General features: G+C 32.0%; 2 protein-coding genes across 6 annotated transcripts in view; one reads left to right on the top strand and one right to left on the bottom strand.

The window, feature by feature from the left end:
• The window catches only part of LOC126775511 (uncharacterized), a 109766-nt gene extending 101215 nt beyond the window's left edge, over nt 1-8551 (bottom strand). For all 4 annotated transcript variants that reach the window (XM_050497493.1, XM_050497495.1, XM_050497496.1 and 1 more), the window contains exon 1: nt 8357-8551. The gene's annotated coding sequence lies outside the window, so the exon portion shown is untranslated. The remainder of the gene's footprint in view (nt 1-8356) is intronic.
• Nucleotides 1-23035, top strand: part of LOC126775553 (histone deacetylase 3) — a 398376-nt gene that overhangs the window by 120749 nt on the left and 254592 nt on the right. The gene's annotated exons all lie outside the window — the stretch shown is intronic.

Below are 23035 nucleotides of genomic sequence, written 5' to 3'. Positions count from 1 at the left end.
TATTTTTTTAACAATTACAATATAATAAGCCAACGAAAAATATAAAGAGCGTAGATAGAATGAAATTACAAAAGTTAAATTATAAACTTAGAAGTCACGTGCTAATAATATATTGGTAACTTTAGTTGAAACGTACCCTTTTGCCTATAATAATTTTGAATTTCATTCATAAAATCTCCGCGATTGTTACGCTATATGACAAAAGAAAGAGCCAGTTAACGTAAAGGAAGTCATATTAGTGACGTGGATTGTTAACGAAGACCGCAATAAGAAAAGTCTGATGTTCTTTATAAAAAATAATTCGAGCGCTACGATTTATTCATGTTAAGCTACGAGTCAAAATTCAATAATTTTCGTTAATTTTTTTTTCTTCATGTTGTGTCATGAAATGTACTCATAGAAATGTGCATTTTGCCACTGAATAGCAATTTCCGTAAGTTTGTCTCGATCGAATTCACTTTCCAAAATTCTTTTTACAAAATTCTTGTAAGGTGAAAATTTTAAAGTACTTGGTACAGAGAATTAACCAATCAGTTATTTGAAAGAATTCGTGGAATCTACATCCTGAAACGCTACCATTAGAAATATTGTAAAATTTCTTGTCCTAATTATATTTTGATATTTATCAATTTTTACCATACCACGACTTTTCATATAAGTCCTCCATCAGCATTTCAAACACCAGTATGGTAGCGAAGCACCATTTCACCAGCAAAGGCATTCTCAAAAATGGTTAGCCAAGCTTATTAAATTGTTTCACAAGCAGTTGACATCCCGTGCTGGTCACAACTAAATGAGAAAAGGCAAGATGCAAAAATGAAAGATTACCATAATAATTTAGTTGTTTTACAATAATCGTTGGCACGTCCTCTATAGAAGCAAAAATGTAATAAAAACGTCCGAAATTCAATCGGGCAAGTTCATTCAAATAGAATGGCGGGCACGGAATTGTTCAAATTGCTAGACCGACACATATATACGAATAAAAAAACACAGTGTCTGTGAATACAAAACTTGACTTTTTAACTTTATATGGATATTTTAATGTTATCAAAATCAATACCTTAAAAAACGGCAACTGCAAAACGGGTAAAAATATAAACGTAAATAATTATTATTATATTTACATTCCATGTACCATATAGTATTTATTTCGAGGTTGAGTCTCAAAAGTTTTAACAAGTTAAATTTTTTCGGCATATAAGTATTGAGTAGGTAATTGTAATCACTGAAATGTATTTTCAGTTTTTTTGAAATTTATTCTGGGATAGAATTAAAAGCGATACCAGACAGGTTTCTTTTATTATTATACTTGTTATATACATATATATAAAATTTCAACATGGTAAAACCACGAGGCACAGCTAGTTGCGAACAATACGTGAAGGATTTACAAGGAAAGAATGTGGATGGCAAATTTGAAATATCTTTGTTATACGTGACATAAACTTCAATTGCTTTATTAAAACAGCCATTTAACGCTAACGGCTGACCACAGCTGTTATTAAGAAATGTTGTTGCCTTTAATATTGTACAGATAAAGAACAAATCGTTCCTTGTAATGTAATTTTACAAAAATGGAGAAAATACATTTTACATTAGTCATTTTTATTATATAAAAAATATGTCAATATACTTATTAGGTACTAATTTTCGCGCCTTCGTCTCACCATCGCTTAGGGGATGGGGTAGGTTTTAGGCGCCTGTCTTTTTTTTGAATCTCTGACGACATGTATACGAACTTTCATGGTGATCGGTTGATTGGTTAAGACGAGAAAGCATAACAAACAAACAAACTTACTTTCGTTTTAAAACTTAGAATGAAAATAGTGTATGGTTATAATAAAAGATCTAAATATATCTTTTAACTCCGTAAATTTTGAAAAAAAATAAATAGCTTAATATTATTATTGCTAAAAATCCTTATTAACTTTTAAATCTTAATTCCTTAGCTATTAAATTTACTTAATAATTACTAAAAATACACACGTAATTAAATTGTCAAAAATGCTAGCAAATTAGTTTTTATTAAAGTATTTACTTTGTACGCACATATATTTTTGTTAAAATCGCTACTAGTTTGAAAATATTGGAATCGTGTGAAAGACCATGAAGTCCTTATCACTTGTTAGTACAAACGTTTTTTGTAACCCGTTTGGAGGTGGAGCCAGCGCCAGCAAAATAATCCTAATAGCAATATGGATGGACATTTTCTAAATATATGGAGTAAGGGTGTTTCTACAAATAAATGGTATAAAAGCATTTCAAGGGCAAGGATGTTAAAACAAGCTTAGAATTTGCATTCATTGATTTGCAGGATATAGAAACTAAATAAATTTACTGTTCTTAGATTCAATATAAATTTCTTGTCAATTCTCGCAAAGCCAATACGCCACCAAACTTGGGAACTAAGATATTACATCCCTTGTGCCTGTAATTATACTGGCTCACTCACTCTGCAAACCGAAAGACAACAGTACTAAGTATTGCTTTTGACCGGTTAAATATCTGATGAGTGTGTGGTTACCTAGACGGTTTTGGACAAAGCCATACCCCCCCAACTGTATATTTTTACAAGAGGCGAGATTTAAGAAAAAAAGAGACTATTAAGGTTGACTTGAATTATATATATCGAAGAATACCTCGTCTCATATTCCAAATTATATCTTTGTTCCATTTGCACTTGGAATTTGAACACATGGATTGAATTTGAAGTAATAGTGCAAACGCATTTTTAAAACATAACACTACGTCTTATAGACATTACATTTTTCGTTCAGAGAATTAAATGGCGATATAACGGATAAAATGCTGCTATTATCTTGCTAGCATTCTACGTGGTTATTATTTGTACCGTAGCTATTTTTAATTTTACTTTGTATGTATTTTAGTCTTCAATATGAACTATTCAACACTATTCTTGTCAATATCTTCTTTATTACTAAATCAGGATCAAATTATTTACACTTTTCCAACACTTATTTTGACACAATAAAATTTGTAATCTATATAACGAAGGAAAAAGTGAGTTCGCGACACCGATGGGGCACCTTCGAATGCTAAAACTCTAATGGACTCTCTAACTTGATCTACCTCCCTTTTATTGCCTTTTTAAATACGAGCCACGACCTTGTTCGAAGAGTTCTCACTTATATTCTACTCCAATTGGCTGCTGCTAAGCATTATGAGATATTTTTGAAACGAAATTTTACTCAATAATATACGATTTCACACAAGAATAAAAATTATGATAATCCTAAAATAAATCATTTATTAAGTTCAATTTAACCAATTATAAGGTTCGATTTCTGAACGTAGATTGTAAAACTGTAACAAGATACTACTAAATATGTTTGGTACGAAGCACTCAAAACCACTCACTCTTCGTTTGAATGATACTTCAGCCATGAGAGAAAATTTACATTTCTTGAATCTCATTAGATGTGTATGTTCAGTTCGTGAGTGAATTTCTTTGTATATAATATTTATATATCTTTATATTATTGCATTTATGTTGTATGATTTCAATATTATGTGACGTATATTTTATATATTAGAATTTATGATTAGTTATAACAATATTCAAAACAAGTAAAGCTACATACGCTTACCAATAATATCGTTGTGTATTGTTATACAATGCTTTGTCTTCTTCTTTCCATTGTAATTTCAGAAATGAAAGAAAAGGACAAATATGTGGAACTATTCCGCAGCTATACAGCGTTTATTACTCTTATAATGCTATAAAAATGATAAAAAACTTGTGAAAAAAGAATTTCTTCAGAAATAATGTTTATCGTTCAATACGGAATCGTTTACAAAAATCAGCTCTGTATAATTTTATTAACCAATGATCCACTGTCGGCTTTCACTTGAATTAAAATTCAATGATTACTAATGCTTAGATATAATCGATTTAGAAAATAAGTAGCTTTTTATGTTAAAAATTCTTGTAGATTATAAAAAAATATTTGTACTGGTTTGTTTACATCTCTGTATGAATACTTTATATCTCCATAAGATTACCATGACGAGTACACGAGGGTGGAAAATATATTTGAATCCCTACCGTACTATCCGTACTTCGTGGAAAAACACCAACCAAATACGACATGGAAAATTACTACGCATGTGCCTAGAATTGGATCTATCCACTGTTAATTGCGAATTATCAATTTGTTTTTCTTTCTAACTTCGAATGTGTTGACGTTTAATTTTAAAAATCTAATCTAAGATTACAAAAGACCGAACCAAATAATTATTTTTTCTTACTTATGCCTATATAGTATATATAGTAAATTGGTGTATCTTTTGACGGTTTATAGTTTGTTAGTTTCACAAGCACAGACGGTCGGGTAAATGTTCCAACTGATGGTAAGTAGTCACCACTCTCCATAGACATTGGCGATGTAAGAAATATTAACCATTCACCACCATCCTTAGGAACTGAGATGTTTCGTCAGTTGTCAATGCAGTTATCGACTCATTTCAAACCAGAACGCTATAGTACTAAGTATTACTGTTAAGCGGTAGAATATCTGATGAGTGGATGGTACCTACCCAGACGGGCTTGCATTAAGCCCTACCACCGAGTAAAATTCTATGCATAACACGAAAAATATACCTTTTTACTAAATATAGTATTGATGATATTAACGTGGTGAGGTTCGAATTATATTTAACTTTAAAAAAAAAATACATTGGGATATTGGAGTAATTGATTTGAAAATATGTTTTAATTAAAACTCAATCTATAAAATTGTACTTTACTAAATATAGTATATTATCTATAACTGGCGGTACATAAGAGTTAAGCTTATTAGGCCATACTAGACAACTAAAAAGCCTACCTTCCTGTAAATAAAGAGCTATGCAGCGCAAATTCACTCGAATAATTTATTTATAGATATAACAAGTTTATAGACATGACAGGATAGGGTAACAGTATAACTTGAAATTTTAAAATACTATGCAATTTATTTGCGTTTTTAACCTTTTTTATTTTATATTTTTAAAGTATTTTTAATGGTTCGATTACAGCTTAGCGTTATATCGCACTTTATATGTGGTAGAGCAGTTTAAAGCGAGGACATTTGACCGCTTTTAGTTGCATTTTAAATAGTTTTTATAAATACCACATGTGGTCGGTCGGTCAGCTGTTCGGTTCTTTGATGAATCACCAACTATAAAAATTGTTTTAGAGTTCAAAGTTACAACGAAACTAGCCTTTCGAAGCTATATTAGCTGTTTGGACAGAAACTAGATTAGTCACGTACTATAAGAATACATAAACGTACGTACATATAGTAGCAGGTTGTTTATGAAAGATGTGTACTATTCAGAATTCGAGACTTTCTATGTCTCAGAGTATCTTAAATCACTTGACTCCTATTATTTCTAGTCATAAGGGCTACTATTACTAAAGACATTGTTTTCACCAATGGTAGTGTTTATTCAGGCCCCAGTATTTAATCTATCGCCCATTCAATTCGTTATACAGATAAACGCCTAAAATAATTAATATTATAATGGTAGATTTATGACAATCAATAAGTAAATGTAATGCTTCTATATTGTATAAAGTTTTTTGACCTTATTGTTGTGTTTGCGATTGAGCCATGTAATAACGGTACAATTTTGTTACATTTAATTACGTGGAGGATATTCATGATTTGCAAATTTGCAGACTTCCATCATATTTTTTTAATATAAATTAATTGATGAATAAAATTAACGTATTAAGTAAAGGTATATCAGGGGCCAACCTTTTAGGTCCCGTGGCGATGCTTTGACATTTTAATGATTAGTTACTAATAGCAATACAGTGCTTTCTAGACTAAGGTTTAATATCATTAGGTTATTTGCTATCTCAAAATAATAAAAAAAAAACAGACAAAAAATACATAAAGCCAAAATTAATAATAGAACATAAGAAAAATAACATTCCAGTATAACATCGAAGCACTATACATTAAATCGCTAATCGAAGATGAACTCTCAGAGTTCCTTGAATAGGCAACATTTCATATCAAGGTTATAATAAATTAGAGAACACATTCAGAAACAATAATCGTAAATATCCGATTGGTATTTTCAAATTGGTGACATTTCATGGTGACCTTTCAAAATTTTTGGATTGAAAATATATTGAAAATTATATGCATTTATTTTTACCTTTGGATTTTAATTGGCGAATCGTATTTAGAAGCATATTTTGGTCAGTGACCTTTTGGCTATTTATGCATGTCGAATTTTGTCGAACCGAACTAAATATATAGCTTAACCTATATAGTTACCGGCATTCATGATGTCATACATAATATCGATATTCATTTATTCATTCATCATTGCTTGCATGCATTAAAAATCGCAGTCCAGGGTAAAATTTATACATTATTTTTATATACATCGGATACCTAAATGATATTTTAGGAAGCATATAAAGATTTGGATCCCAATGTACTGTGTTCAAACCCCGGTTGGGCCATTAAAAGCTATTTTTGTTTTCGGGTCTTTTCGGAAAACATTTAAAACCGTTGGTTCTGTATTCGGACTGTTTCCGGTTTTGCCTTCCTATCCGATTATGAATGTGAGAGAATTGAGTTTTGTGCACTATGATATGTCCTGCGCAGTTGGCTAGACTATTAAATATGGCCAAAATCATAGTACATCATCATTCCTCGAGAAAAACTAATTATCAGGATAACCATAGATACACGCACGTGTCTAGAACATTGAACCTTTCCATTGAACCCTTCCATTGAACATTGAACCCTTTCTACAACTATATCCACAACTACATTATATTACACTGGTTTACACTTGGTCACTAAACAGATAAACCAGCATAACGCTATAAGCCAACCCTTGGTGAGGCTAAACATATACTCCTATCATAAATAAACCAATCAGCAGTGAGCGTCTTCAATAATTTGATTACAAAATAAATAATAAATTACTTGTGCAAATACAATTTCGTTATACCTATAATAATTATTGGCGAAGCAAATGAATGCCATAAGCCGATTTATTTACATTGGATAAGCAGGTCATAAAGTATATTAATACGCACATGGAGTTTCAATGTACTTTTAAATCAATAATTTCCTAAGCAATTTGACTGCATAAATGAAAAAAAAATTATCATGTAGGATTTTAAATAAAAACTGTTTTTTTTTTGTCTTAGGCAGGCAGTCTGAAAAATTCCCCTTCTGTCTAGTAAATGGTCACCACTGACCATAGATATTGGTAGTGTAAGAAGTATTTACCGTTCCTAACATCACCAACGCGCATTGTTATATCCCTGTAATGACGTACTCAACTTCCAAACCAGAACACAACAATACTAACTATTGTTGCTTAGAAGTAGAATATATGATGAGAGGGCGGTACCTACCCAGGGCTTGCATAAAGTCCCAACAATAAGTAAAATAATTACACAAATTTAAGATCATTGAAAATAATTTGATTTTATGAACGAAATCAATATAATTTATAAATAAAAAATCGTTGATACTCGCGTAAAGGTTTTTGGTATTGGTCGCGTATCGGATATATATATATATATATATCATCATATCAGCCGAAAGACGTCGACTGCTGGACAAAGGCCTCCCCCAATATATATCGTATCGTTGTCTAAAAATGTAAATAGTAAGAAATAAATAACAAAAAATTTAAATATCTATGTACATTTTCAATTTGTATTCGTTTTCTATATCTTTTCTTAAACACACTGTTTTTTATGTAATAAAGTTTTCACTATGATTTTATTGCTCTTGGGCAGAAAAACAACAAAGTAATCATGAAACTTCGAAGATCAACTATTTATGTGTAGTGGTGGAAAACTTCATATAACAAATAATCCTCTAAATAGGTGAAATAATTGTATGAAACATGCCATCCGAACCTAATATTATATGACAATGACCAATAATATCATGCGTGTAAACTTCGTAATAAAATCTTTTTTTAAAAACCTTTTTTAATTATAATTGCACTTATTTACTAAATATTTTGAATTATTGCGTATTTTGAATAAAAAACATATTATTTACAATCTGTAATGAAGAATAATGGTAAATATAAAAAAAAAATTATTATGACTATTTTAATAGAAAACCCCGAGCCGCATGATATGGAGACCATTTATTCAGTAGTCAGTGCTTTCGTTATATTTACAGCTATTAGATTACTTTACATAGATAATGATATCATTCTACGGTTCTTTTCAATGATTTGTGCTAACGTTTAAATAATTTAAAAGAAATGTGTAAAAATCATTATATGCCATGCAAAGGTGCAATATGTAAAAACCTGTAAACATGCTCATATCCCAATTGTACTTAATTCTTACCACGGAAGGCAAACGAACAACTTTTTTTTTGGTTGCCATGAAAATTACTGGTACAATAAAAAGAGAACTCCTTTAAAAAAAACACAAAACACTTTCTGGCACTATATATCACTTTTTTTGACAGTTAACACTACGAAAATAATAAAAAAATACACGCGATTATTTTATACATCTAAAGAATTTTACGAGTGCGCGGGAAAATACTACCTCGCTTCGAAGCTGGCGGTGTACTGAAGGGACTCGACGTCTAACGTAAGAAATAGCTTAAACCATTTGTTTTAATTATATTGGTTGAACTTGAGGTTAAAATTCGTTAACTTGACAAAGTTTATTTAGACTTTGACGTGACAGATATGTATATATATATATATATATATATATATATATCACTATATATATAGTGGAGCCATTTTGGTTACGAATTATAGTATGAATTAATTTCGAATAGTTAAATCATAATTGTCACATTTGTTCTTGAAGTCAACTGTTACATTATAAAATTATAAATTTCGAATTGTTAAATTCTAATTTACGCGTCAATAGCGTCAATAACTCATTGGAGTTACAGGTCGCTTAGCGATGTAAAAGCCGCAGGTTCAATCCTATGCCTTTGGGCTTTTGTCCCCACTCCTAACCTAAGATGTACGCTTAATTGGAAGTGTATTAGTAATTCCTTAAAATTTTTCTTTTATTATTATTTTTTTAAATATATCTATTAAATTTACAAATTCTTTTAAACTAAACTAAATGATTTTTCTATAAATACTTTGAATACTATTAAATATTAACTAATACGAGTAGCTAAGCGTCCCGAAATCGCACTGTTGAAATTAAAGCATTTTTTCAATGATATTTCTTTTACAGTGTGAGAAATAAACAATACGATAAATAACTGTCGTTATAAAGCCACGAAATCTATCCGCCCATACTGTGCCATACCGAAGCCCAATCTCTAATGAGTCTCCGTATACTGGTTAATATTGCAAAGTGTAAGTGTTTATTTTATGTACAGAAAACGCTCAAAGTCGATATCATTTATTTTAATAGTATGTGACTAATTAGACGAACGAATGTTATCGTTTATTTTTATATATTATTGTAAAGATAAGGTATTACTCTGTCATGTATTAAATTTAATGAATATGATTATCGGTCTATTCGATTTTTCTGTTACGATTTTTATTTACAAATAATTTGTGCTAAGTTTTCGTTACGGTTCAAGCGTTCGCTTGATAAGTGCTCGACCTGACAATTTTCAATTTCCACGCCAACAACGTTGACAAAATGATCCATTGGTATCTCGGAAAATATACATATAGTAACAGCCTGTGAATGTCCCACTGTTGGGCTAAGGCCTCCTCTCCTTTTTTGAGGAGAAGGTTAGGAGCTTATTCCACCACGCTGCTCCAATGCGGGTTGGTAGAAAAAAAAAATTATATTATAACGGATATAATAGGCCATATAATATATTTATATTTTATATGACCTATTATTGTTATAATATATTTATATTTTATATGACCTATTATATCCGTTAACACGCTGTAAGCTGACTTCGAATTTGACTATATATATTTAGCGACAGAAACAAACAGGTAAATAAAACAAATTAATATTATCGTAACGATCACTAAATATCGTAATTTTGGAATATGAGCCCTAGGTAATCCATCTGTTAAAAAAAACCCTTATATATCTGCCACGTGATGGCAGAAATAATATTTTATAAAGGTTTTTTTAAGGGTTTAAACCGACCCAAGAACTAATCAATTTTTATGTGCTTAATTTGTGTGTGGAAACCTGCATTTGTGAGACGAATATTTCCACCAATCCATATTGGAGCAGCGTAAGAGAGGAGATCTAAGGCCAACAGTGGTTTAACAGAGTATTAGTTTATTTTACTTTTATATTGTTATTAAGCTTAAAGCAATGAAAAACAAAGATCAATTCTCATTTACATACGTATCTGTACTGTATCTTTATCCTTATTACGTTGGCTAATCTTTCTTGAGATTGCCCGCCCTAGCCGAAATCGGTCAGGAGGACCTTCATCAATTTTATATATGTAAAAACGGCACTGACTATAATTAAAAACAAAACATAAGTTTTTTATTAAAGTAGAAAACTACTCTAGTTTAAAATACAAGAACTCTCCCTTGCTTATACGGTGTTACGTACTTCGCTGTCTAAAATATATGTGGTTTTAGATATACGTCGTATAAGTTCTACTCATATCATCAATAAAAGCTCAATATATGCAAACGATTAATCTCATACGTGTCTTGTCCGACCCACGTGACATTGGCAGAATATTAAGTGCTCAACAAGCGTAGATACGCGTCATGGGGAAAAAATGTAAAATGTGTAGAAAGCAAATGTAAGTAATTGTTCCCCAGGTTCCTTTTCATTCCTCTACCTTTACCTACGCGTTGCTTGAAGGAGGTCACTCTTAGCAATAAGGCCGTCTCTAGTACATTTCGCTGTTAATATTCTGTGTTAAAGTTTCATTAGTGAGATAGAGGGTTTGTATTATATGTGATTGTTTCTCTTACATCAGAAATCAGCTTGAGATGGATCCTTAGCAATTAGTTTCATAGAGTGCTTTATATATTAACTTATTTTAAAAGTATTATATATGTGCATACACATATAAATACATCTTGATATGCCTTATATATGTAAAAGATAATGAAAATCACGTTTATCATGTTAAAATAAAAAAGCGAAACGCAGTTGCTTATGCAATAATATACTAAAATAAATAAGTATTATATACTAAAATCTTCTTCGAAGCGCGCTGCATCTTTAAAATTAATAAGTTTTATGTATATTGGCTTAGTAGTTTTTCGGTTAGACGAAAGATTTTATATAGAGAATTTGTGAAGGTAGTGGGTGGTACCTACCCAGACGACCTTGCGCAAAGCCCTACCACCAATAAAATTTCAACTGCTGTTTATAGTTTGACGTCAGAAATGTTTATTAATGTTACACACAACAGTTATAAAAGTATATAAACTATAAGAGAACAAAAGAAATATTTTAATTTCTACAAGGTGGCAACTTCAAACAAACTACGATATTTAGTATAATAAATTAGATTGTCACATAGGTCAAAATTATGTGAAATAAACACAATCGGTTAACTGGAACTGGTTTGATATTAATTTGTAAGATTTGACTAATGCAGTACGCATAATAATACGTTTTATTTTTATAGTATAGGTTGGCGGACGAGCATATGGGCCATCTGATGGTAAGTGGTCACCAACGTCCATAGACATTGGCATTGTAAGAAATGTTAATCATCGCTCACCTTGCCAATGCGCCACCAACCTTGGGAACTAAGATGTTATGTCCCTTGTGCCTGTAATTACACTGGTTCACTCACCTTTCAAACTGGAATACAACAATAACAAGTACTGCTGTTTTGCGGTAGAATATCCAATGAGTGGATGGTACCTACCCAGACGGGCTTGCAAAGCCCTGTCACTAATAAAGTTGTGAAGTTACATAAGAGTTTACATTCACTCATGCCAGTGGAGCTCTCAGTCGGCTTGATTTTTTCCTTCTTCAACAATCATCGTCTTATTTCAGTCAATTTACACAAAATATAAATTAATTAAACACCTTTAGCTCGGCCTTTGTTGAAATACGATAACAATAGTATTCGGTAGTTTTCGAGTTTATCGCATTCAGACGAGAGAGGCGACGGGTGAACAGTAACAGCCCGTAAATGTCCCACTGCTGGGCTAAAGCCTCCTCTCCCTTTTTGTGCAGAAGGTTTTGCAGCTTATTCCACCACGCTGCTCCAACGCGGGTTGGTGGAATACACATGTGGCAGAATTTCAGTGAAATTAGACACGTGCAGGTTTCCTCACGATGTTTTCCTTCACTGTCAAGCATGAGATTAATTATAATCACAAATTAAGCACATGAACATTTAAGATTCAAGCGTTCTTACCAGTGGGTCATCTGAGCTTTTTCGGGTGAACCTTGTTTTATAATATGTAGTGATTATAGAAAAACACGTGCATTGTTTTTCCTAATGGTGCTTTATGTAATAACTAAATGTAGGTTTTAGTTTTATCTGAATAGCACCACTTTGGATAAGGTCTGTTAGGGTTCAGATAGAATCAGTGGTATGACAGGCACAAGGAACGCAATATCTCAGATCACTTTTCATCAATCAAATCGTCAAAGCCATCTTACATCCGTAAAGTGTTCTACGAGTGGTTACCTTTACTCGTACTTACTACTATTATAACATGATATATTACTATAATATAAATATGTAAATTATACATAACAATTCCCTAAATTACCAAAATCATATCAAGAAATCTCCAATACTTTATAATCTGTGTGCCCGGAAAAAAATACTTATTAGCTATAAGATTATAGTATTGCTCATTAAATAGTTGTAAATATTTTTCTGTGCTGTTTTCAAGTGACATACAATAAAGTATATATCACATTGACATTTTATTGACAATGTGAATTTTTTTTATTGATCTATCAAAACGAGTAATTAGATTTTTTACCAAGATTTTCATAATAACATCTCGGATTATATGCCCAGAAATGTGAAGGTTTTTAGAGAAAGATAGAGAGTTTCCGTATCCAATATATATACTTCAATAATATCGTTGGAAGTTTGTTACAGTTTGTTACAGAAATAATGTTTTTTTTAATTTTTAACGATTCGTATAAATATTTTTATTATAAAGAAGTAACAAAATATATTGTAGGCCAGGTATGCTTACGTCATATATTAAGCCATGAAATTAAATTAATGCACGAATAAGGTATACAAAGCGCTAAATCACAGTTGACCCTTTTAAAATTAGTATTATAAATGAGTTTCCCACCCATAGGACTAAATACAAGAGAAAATTGCGCTGCCGTTCTACTTTATCAAAATATATTATGGGGTTGAGAAAATAGGGACTTTTAAAAAACACAATAGAATAATTTTAATTGTTTTACCAATTCATGAAAAAATAAAATTTAGATAAGCTAAATGGCTTTTTCAAACACCTTCTCATCTCTTTATTTAATGACGTACCACGTACAATATTCATATACTTTTATGAAACTATTTTTGTTGTAACAAGTGTCGGTTTTTGTCGAAATTAACATTTTGTCTTTTAGAGATTAATAGATTTCGATACCTATTCACCGATCATCATAAACTCGGCATATTTAGTTTTTAAATGCGACGGTTTGAATATGATCGGCTATATCGTAATTATTTCTATACCGGCAGGTTTAGCCAGTATAGAATCTTGTTATCATATAGAATCTTATAAAATAATAATTTAAGAGCATAAGTATATATTTATAAGTCTCATCATCATCATCAATAGCCAATCATTGTCTACGTCTGAACATAGGCCTCTCCCAAGGTGCGGCAAATCTTCCGGTCCTCCGCCTTCCGCATCCAGTCAGTGCCAGCCACCTTCTTAAGGTCATCGGTCCACCTGGCAGAAGGGCGCTCTACGCTGCGTTTTCGATATGCGGTCTTCACTCGACTCGTCTGCTCCAACGGCCATCGGTCCTACGACATACGTCTATGAGCTGGTCAAGCTCACTTCCACTTCAGCCTGCTAATTTTGCAAGCTATGTCGGTGACTTCGGTTCTTTTCTGGATAATCTCATTTCTGATCTTATCCTTCAAAGATACTCCGAGAATAACTCGCTCCATAGAACGCTGAGCGACTTTGAATTTGTGGACTAGTCCCGCAGTTAGTGTCCACGTTTTGGCACCGTATGTCATGGCAGGTAAGACGCATTGGTTGAAGACTTTCATCTTCAAACCCTTGCGGTATAGACGACTTGAGGAATTGACGAAAGTTGCCAAATGCTGCCCATTCTAAGTGAATTCTTCGATCGGCTTCCTTCTCGAAGTTGTTTCTTCCGACTTGTATGATCTGTCCTAGGTAGGTATATTCACTAACAACTTCGAAAGGTTTCCCTTCGATCGGATATATCGGTCCGGGCACGACATGCCTATTGAACATGACCTTGGTCTTGTGCAAGTTTATAAGAGCCTGCTTAACTAAATATGCCCATCGGAAATACATGTATCTTGGACCATTGTTATATAAAATAAACCTTTTAAATATTACCTTATTAAATTAGTATCTTTAAAAAAAGGCCGTTAAAAATAATCAAAACGAATAAACTACGAAATATATATATATATATATATATATATACAACTAAAGTAAAAAATACACATACACACACAAATACACACACATACCCACACACACGTCCACACGCAAACACACGCACACACACATATGCACACGCATGTATTTTATATTAATAAGCAAGTTAGTATTATTATAATATTTCAGTTTTTTTATTACTATTTTCATTTTTTTTTTTAAATGAAATTTATCTGGTAAAGAAAATTGCCATCACAGTGATGGACCAAATAATCAAGATAAAGATCGCGATCAATAATAATAAATGAAATATTAAAAAAGTATTTTTTTGTTTATTTACTTTAATAGACCGCATATAATCAATATATGATTATTAACGCTGATATTTTTCTTGTGATAAAAGTTACGTTAATTTTCGACGTTATTTCAATCTTGTGTAACTAGGTAGAATTTTAATCATCGTAACAGCCTGTGAATGTCCCACTGCTGGGCTAAGGCCTCCTCTCCCTTTTTGAGGAGAAGGTTTGGAGCTTATTCCACCACGCTGCTCTAGTGCGGGTTGGTGGAATACACATGTGGCAGAATTTCAGTGAAATAAGACACATGCAGGTTTCCTCACGATGTTTTCCTTCACCGCAAAGCACGAGATGAATTATAATTACAAATTAAGCACATGAAAATTCAGTGGTGCTTACCCGAGTTTGAACCCACAATCATCGGTTAAGATTCACACGTTCTTACCACTGGGCCATCTCGGCTTTAATTTTAATATTTTAATGAAATTTCGTTGGATTTTTATTCAATTCTATCAATTCGATGTTTATAATAAGGATACCAAACAAAAACTTAGTATTGATTTCACAAACAATAAATATAAGAATTTTACAATAATTATATAACGATTAATGATATGACTTTGCTATTTTGTTAATATATATTTTTATGTTGTCTATTTTGTGAAATTATAATTAATTATTCTCGTTGGACACGAACGCGACTTTAATGTTTAAATTTAAAAAAAATTGAGAACGATGAAATAAATTGTAAATCATTTTCACTATATAAAACCACCATTTCACTTTATGGCTTTATTTTTAATCATAGGCAATAATGTCAAGTCGCTTTATTTGTTCATGTAATTTATTATACGATCGGAGTTCGATCTTTAATATATCAATTATTTCATATTATAATTCTTCGGGTATTATAATATGAAAAATTTATATTCTTTTTTATTTATTGAATGTGTGAAAAATAATTAATTTGATACAATTGTTTCTTCTAAATTTTTTCATAGTATAAATTGGCGGACGAGCATAAGGGCTTGATGGTAAGTGGTCACCAACGCCCATAGACATTGGCATTGTAAGAAATGTTAATCATCGCTTACCTCGCCAATGCGCGACCAACCTTGAGAACTAATATGCTATGTCCCTTGTTGTCTGTAATTACAATGGCTCACTCACCCTTCAAACCGGAACACAACAATAACAAGTACTGCTGTTTTGTGGTAGAACATCTGATGTGCGGGTCTGATATCTTAATATATTAATAAAATAATTTTATTAAGTGTTAATTATTAAGGACGACTGCCTTTCACACGAGTTCTTATATTACATGACCTCAATATATTTCAATTAATTAATACAATAACGCAATCAATATAGCGCTAGCATGTTTTACGTTTTTATTTCATTTACGTCCCATGGCTGGGTAAAAAAACTCCATTCCTCTTATGGAGGAAATTTGGTTTTCCCGTTGGATTATGAGAGTGAGGGAATAGAGAGTGCATCTGTTTTGCCCATACACCTGTGCACTATAATTTATCCTGCGCAGTTTTCTAATCTCTCTTGAGATTCATTGGCCGCCGTGGCTGAAATAAGCCAGGAGTACATCATTTAATTATATTAAATATAAAAGCCACACATCTCGTATCAGTAGATGTTGACAATAAGAAACATAGCATATTAATATGGATGTCTTTTTCTGTTGCTTAATGGAAAACGGAGAATGCCTTCGCTACTCAAATGCGAACCCAAGCTTCTTAGCTTGGGTTGCGTTCTAAGAAATTCTCGTAACTTCCAACAGATGGCGTTGAGACGAAATATAGTTGTTTTTTCCGAACATTTCCACTCCTGCCGGATTTCTATTGGGAATAAAGATTTTTATTTCTATTTTACTATCTGGCACGTGTACCAATATATAGACGTCGAAAGCGTTATTTAAGCGAATGCCTCGGAGGATAGCTTAGATACTGATACGTACGTACTTTTCCTTGTATACAGTAATCTGTATACAAGGAATATGGTGTTGAATTATAAGATATTGAAGAAACGTTATTTTTCGATAACACGATGGATACAAAATAATTCTCAACTACGAGTAAGGCGTTACGTGCTTATCACGCGATGAGGTTTTAAGTGAAAATACTGGATTTACGATATCAACATCCTCTTTTATTGGCTTATGATTTTCATAAAAGAAAATTACCTTGAGGAAAATGATGGTTGTCTCTAGAGAAATTCTAAAAGATTTATACACGTTAATCCATTATACGGTAGTAAAATTATATTTTTGACTTTAATAGGACAGAAAGCCTTAGACCTGAGACTTGCTCTTATTAATATGTAACAGTACTGTCATAATAAGCTATGTATTATTAATGGGCAATTATTGTGTATTTGTTACAGATTTATTTCGTGTATCTCAGAAACAGCTTAAATGATTTGTCAAATTTTGTATTAAGATAACGTTTTGCTCTTTATGTTATTCGTGTCCTTTTTGATAAAATGCAATAATAACAATAAAACAAACATTTTTATAACTAATTTTTAAAGACGCAATAGCAAGTAGTCTTAAGAACACTTTAGAACACTTATATTTTTCCTGTTACGTTAAAAAAGTATGAAGTGTCGTAAGTCTAGTTAAAGTGTTAATAAGGGGTCGACTAGTTGCTGGATGTTTGAGTCATGATGATGCCAGTTACTATTATACTGTGGAAAACGTGTAAAGCCATTGATCCTGTTGCCTGTTCTCTTTCCTTTCATGTCAAACTGCGGTCCTATACGGGGTAGTGTTCCTTGAGAATGGTCGCTGTGGTCGTAATCGATCGGATGGACATTAAAATGTTGTGTTTTATTAATACATATTTTCAATGATATTATGAAAATATCTTTTAAATATAATTGGTATTACATTTGTTTTTTTTTGTTGCTGACGTAAATCTCTTTATTGTACATAAATCAAACATGTAAAAAGCTTAATTAAATAAAAACAAATATTGATGTACAAAGGGATACCCAATAAGAGATCTCCTACAACCTTTTAGATACTGAGAGGAGAAAATAGTTATAAATCAAGTTAGTAGATATAAAGTGTGAAATTTTGTTTTAAAAATTGATATGAGCGAAATAAAATAATAAAAAAGTAGACCGTCGCAGGACGCCGGGTAGATGTAAACATTGAAATTATTTTGTACGGTTAGTATGCATAAAATCATAGTTTATAAAAGGATATAAATATGAGATAATCAAAAATAAAAAAATTAAAAAAAAAAAAAATTAAAGAAAAAGATTAATGTAACATTTTTTTATACCATATCGTATTAGATTTGTCATACTTTGTTATAGCGTGGCGACGCATGACACATTTTGTCTGATCCGCTGCTTTTGACGTTTCATTAATTATATAGTGTACAAGTGTGTGCGCAAACACAGGTTCACACTCTATTTCCTTACTCTCATAATCTAATGGGACGGCAAATCCAATACGACTGGAAATAGTTCAGGCGCAGGACCAACGGCTTTATGTGCTTTCCGTGACACGGAAGTGTACATATTTCCAACTTCCAGACTCCAGGCTGCTGCTGAGAAATTTTCGACTGATAAAACTCAATAACTTTTATCGGCCCGATCTGGGGCGTGAACCAAGGGCCTTGCGATCTGCGGCCATATATTTAGCCATTAAACCAACAAGGCAGTCGAAGCCAGTAATATCTATATAGAAATAAATATTAAATATTCTTAAATTCAAATTAACTTAAATCATTGTTAGTGATGAAACTTGAAAATTAATAGCTCGTAAAGTCAAGATATTTCAGACACGTGTTCAAAAATATTAACACCAGAGCGTATTTTAGTGTGAAATCAAACTTTTATGATAAAAATCCCTTAAGAAAATTTTACAACGGTTATCTTTACACGAGATTATTTAATAAAATCGGCGTAAAATGTTTTCATAGTAGCAAGTTTATTGTCGCTTAGGAATTTTCAATAACCAATAAAGTCAAAGCGAACTTTTCAATTCGCGAGAATGGATGAAGTCCTCAGCTATATTTTACTAATAGTTAGTTGACACGGTTCGCTTTCATTCAACATTTGGTACTAGTGATATTTTTTTTTTTTTTATAGAATAGGAAGGCGGACGAGCATATGGGCCACCTGATGGTAAGTGGTCACCAACGCTCTTAGACATTGGCATTGTAAGAAATGTCAACCATCGCTTACATATCCAATGCGCCACCAACCTTGGGAACTAAGATTTTATGTCCCTTGTGCCTGTAATTACACTGGCTCACTCACCCTTCAAACCGGAACACAACAATATCAAGTATTGCTGTTTTGCGGTAGAATATCTGATGAGTGGGTGGTACCTACCCAGACGAGCTTGCACAAAGCTCTACCACCAGTAGATAGGGCTATGTACAAGCTCGTCTGAGTAGGTACTACCCACTCGTCAGATATTCTACCGCAAAACAGTAGTACTTGGTATTGTTATCTTCCGGTTTGAAGAGATAGTGAGCCAGTGTAATTACAGGCAAAAAGGATATAACATCTTAGTTCCAAAGGTTGGTGGCGCATTGGCGATGTAAGCGATGGTTAACATTACTTTAAATTTTAATGTCTATGGGTGGTGGTGACTACTTACCATCAGGTGGCCCATATGCTCGTCCGCCAACCTATACTATAAAAAAAGTTATTTTATTTTAATGAGAGATGTTATTTCAAATGAGTGACAAATACTGAATATACATTGTTACGTGCTCGTAACTGAATATTGCGGGTTCGAACTCGAGCAAGCAGTAAATAGTTTTCGTTTTCTATATTTATGTTTAAGCGAGTATTTCAGCTCGTCCACCTACCTATACTATAAAGAAAACCGAAAAGAATCACTAGAAGTTGAAAGATGACTATTATTGAATCGATTTTTTGGTGCTTCAATTTAATTATGTAAACACAAGGTACAAAATCTTATTTAACCCTTCGTTCGTTTCAAACTAAAACACTGCGCGATACCAATAACACTAATCGGTCTATCGATCCGTAATTTGTGCTAGTAATTTATCAAGCGAACGACAGAGGACATGTTGTCCTGTGAGGTAGTCTACACGTGGTATGAAAGTCAGAGAGATGTATATCAGCCAATCGCTGTAGAGTCGTAGTGTGGTTGTTGATTAAGCGAAATGTCCTTCCGTTGAACGAACGAGCTTCGGCCTTTGAGATATTTGCATATTACTTTTATGTAGAACGACCCATCCCTACTGTGCATTTGTGCAATTGGGTTTCTATCTCAAGATTGTTTTAAATGTGGAGACAATACGATTTAATTGGTATCGATTTATTCGTCGTTATAAATAACACGTGAAATAGAAGTAACTCGAGATAAAACTAATATAAGTTACGTCTCATCTTTGTGTATTAATTTATTTAAATCATGTGTAAAAAATATATTTATTGATAAGGTTTATCACAACAATATTAAAGCGAGGAGTCTAGGAGTATTTCGTGTATATAAAATAATAATCCGAAATACACATTTGTATGTGTATAGATGTACTTTATTTCAGAAACACAGTAGCTACTTAATTTCTTGCACGTTCTTATTGATAGAATCTCAATTTCGAACCGGGTGGGTAGCTTTAGAATGTATTTGTGTATTTAACAAGCGACAGGGCGATACGAAAGTGTTTATATACCAACTTGAATAAATAATATTTTTTAACAATGACATATAACATTTTTAGAAATTGTTTAATATATAATTTTTAAATGACTATGTAAAGAAAAACATTACAAAGAAGTCTTGCTCACTTACATGTATTACACAATGCAACGTTAGATTTCAACATCAAAGCAACGGACTGGAAAGCCACTAAAGTTTTACAACAAAGAATAAATATAGTACTCGATTCTCGTCGCGGATTTCTTACATTGTTTGAAATATTTTGAAATAAACATATTAATGTGACGCTGTGTTATTACTGTATCTAATCAAAACAATTCAAGATAAAATCTAATTATAATAATTGTTTGTTTAATGACCCAATATTTTATTAAGCAAAAAAATATTAACACTTAAAAAATACATTATTTTGTAGTTAAATTGTTTATAATATTATATAAAATCGAAGAAAACTTTGACGGATTAGATTAACCATATTCGTTATACATATATACAATACCCCTTAATCATTCACGCGCTTAATTATTTATCAGGGGGATTTTCGTAAAACACCGCAGTGTTTTACGAAAATCACGACAGTATTTAATACGTGATTTAATATTTTTTTATTATTTACTAGATTTCTAGGTAAACTAGGTAATGTTGTATAGTTTATAGTCTTTCTCAATGAATGAGCTATTAAAAAAATGCAACAAAAATGAAACCCTTCAGCTGAATAATATATTAGTATTGATAACTTATATCGCACATGATACTTGTAATAATATGATATTCATATTATCGCACTACATATTCTTATAACTTGAGCTCTTGTTAATTGGCCTGCATTTGCAGTTCATTCACGGTCATAACAAAACTAATAAAATTGCTCAGCTTGTTAATCATAGTAAAAGAAAACAAATGATATTGAAAATACTATTATAAGACAAAAACATTTAAGAGTATGAGCAAGTTTTAAAGTGCGATAACGAAACCACTTCGAGCTTTCGCGTTCCTTGTTCGCGCGTAAATAGAAAATGTCGAATGCAAACTTATACCAAATGTGTTTTAAATTGAACCAAGAACAGAAGTGCTGTGCTGTAAGAACTCACTTCGTATCAATTGAGAAATGTTGAAAATTTACGATGATACGTTGCTATTTTGATTCGTTTTTTATTTTTATTAATAAATAATTTACTTTACTTTACTTTACTTTAATACTTTTATTGTACATCACACCACAAAGAGAAAAATACAAAACATGTATATTGCCTAAATAAATGTACAATTATGGCGACCTTATCGCTACACAGCGATCTCTTCCAGGCAACCGAGTGTAAGTAATTACAGATAGGATATGGGGTAGGTGGTGGTATGAATAAAATAATATTAATATTTAATTGAAATAAAACCAATTATTAAATGTAAATATAAAATACACATACTATACATATATCCATAAATAAATTATATTATCAGTACATACAAAATTATGTATATGATATAAAAACATACTATATACAGCAACAATGAATAAAACGGTAAGTCCTCAAACATAACAAAAAAGAAAAAAGAAAAGCAGATGACTAATACAAGAAATACTGAAATAAAAGAAATTATTGTTGATAAGGCATTTGAGACAAAAAGTGATCTTTCACAAGTTTTTTAAAAATATTTATAGATTTGGCCTCCCGAATATTTATAGGAAGATCGTTCCAGAGTTTAATAGCCTGAATTGTAAAAGAATTATTATAAAATAATGATTTATGTTCGAGCACCTTTAAAATCCATCTCTTCACAGAACGAACTACTTCTCCAGGATTTCCTAAAAATAAAAATTTCTCCTTCAAGTAAGGGGGAGTATAAGGGTGAAACAACACGCAGTACAGGATAGACAGGATGTGCATATTCCAGCGAAGTCGAATGGGTAACCAATTAAGACGAGAACGAAATTGTTAAATGTGGTCATATTTACGTAATCCAAATATAAACCGAATAAATATATTTTGAAGTCTCTCAAGCTTAGTTAATTGGTTTCATTAATAATAATAATAAAATTAATCTTGTACAGAGCTTGTACTATGGAAACCAGACAACTGATATACTACATATACTATTTTTCTTTTGTAAATACATACTTATATAGATAATTACACCCAGACTCAGGACAAACAGACATATTCATTCATACATATATATATATATGTCCTGGGTGGGAATCGAACCCACAACCTTCGGCGTGAAAGGCAAGCTACCAACTACGCCAACCGTCTCGTCGTAAATAAGTACGCGTACGGACAAATGGAGCATGTTGAGTGTTACAGTAGTGGTAAGTGTGTTACAATTAAGAGGATGAGTGAGTAACTACAGGCACAAGACAATATTACAAGTTAGATACCATGGTTTTTGCGGCAACTGATGGCAGCGACTTACGGCGTTAACATTACAAATGTCTCTTAAATGGGCTAGATAATGTAGAAGTCATCTGAGCTCTGACGTCATAAGCTTTTAATCCTGAAACGTAGATTGCGATGCTGCCTGGTATTATACGGACAGCATGTAATGT

This window comes from Nymphalis io, chromosome 18 (assembly GCF_905147045.1).
Source record: "Nymphalis io chromosome 18, ilAglIoxx1.1, whole genome shotgun sequence".
Classification (NCBI taxonomy): Eukaryota; Metazoa; Arthropoda; class Insecta; order Lepidoptera; family Nymphalidae; genus Nymphalis; species Nymphalis io.
The sequence above is the reverse complement of the archived record's forward strand: the minus strand, read 5'-3'. Positions and strand labels throughout refer to the sequence as shown.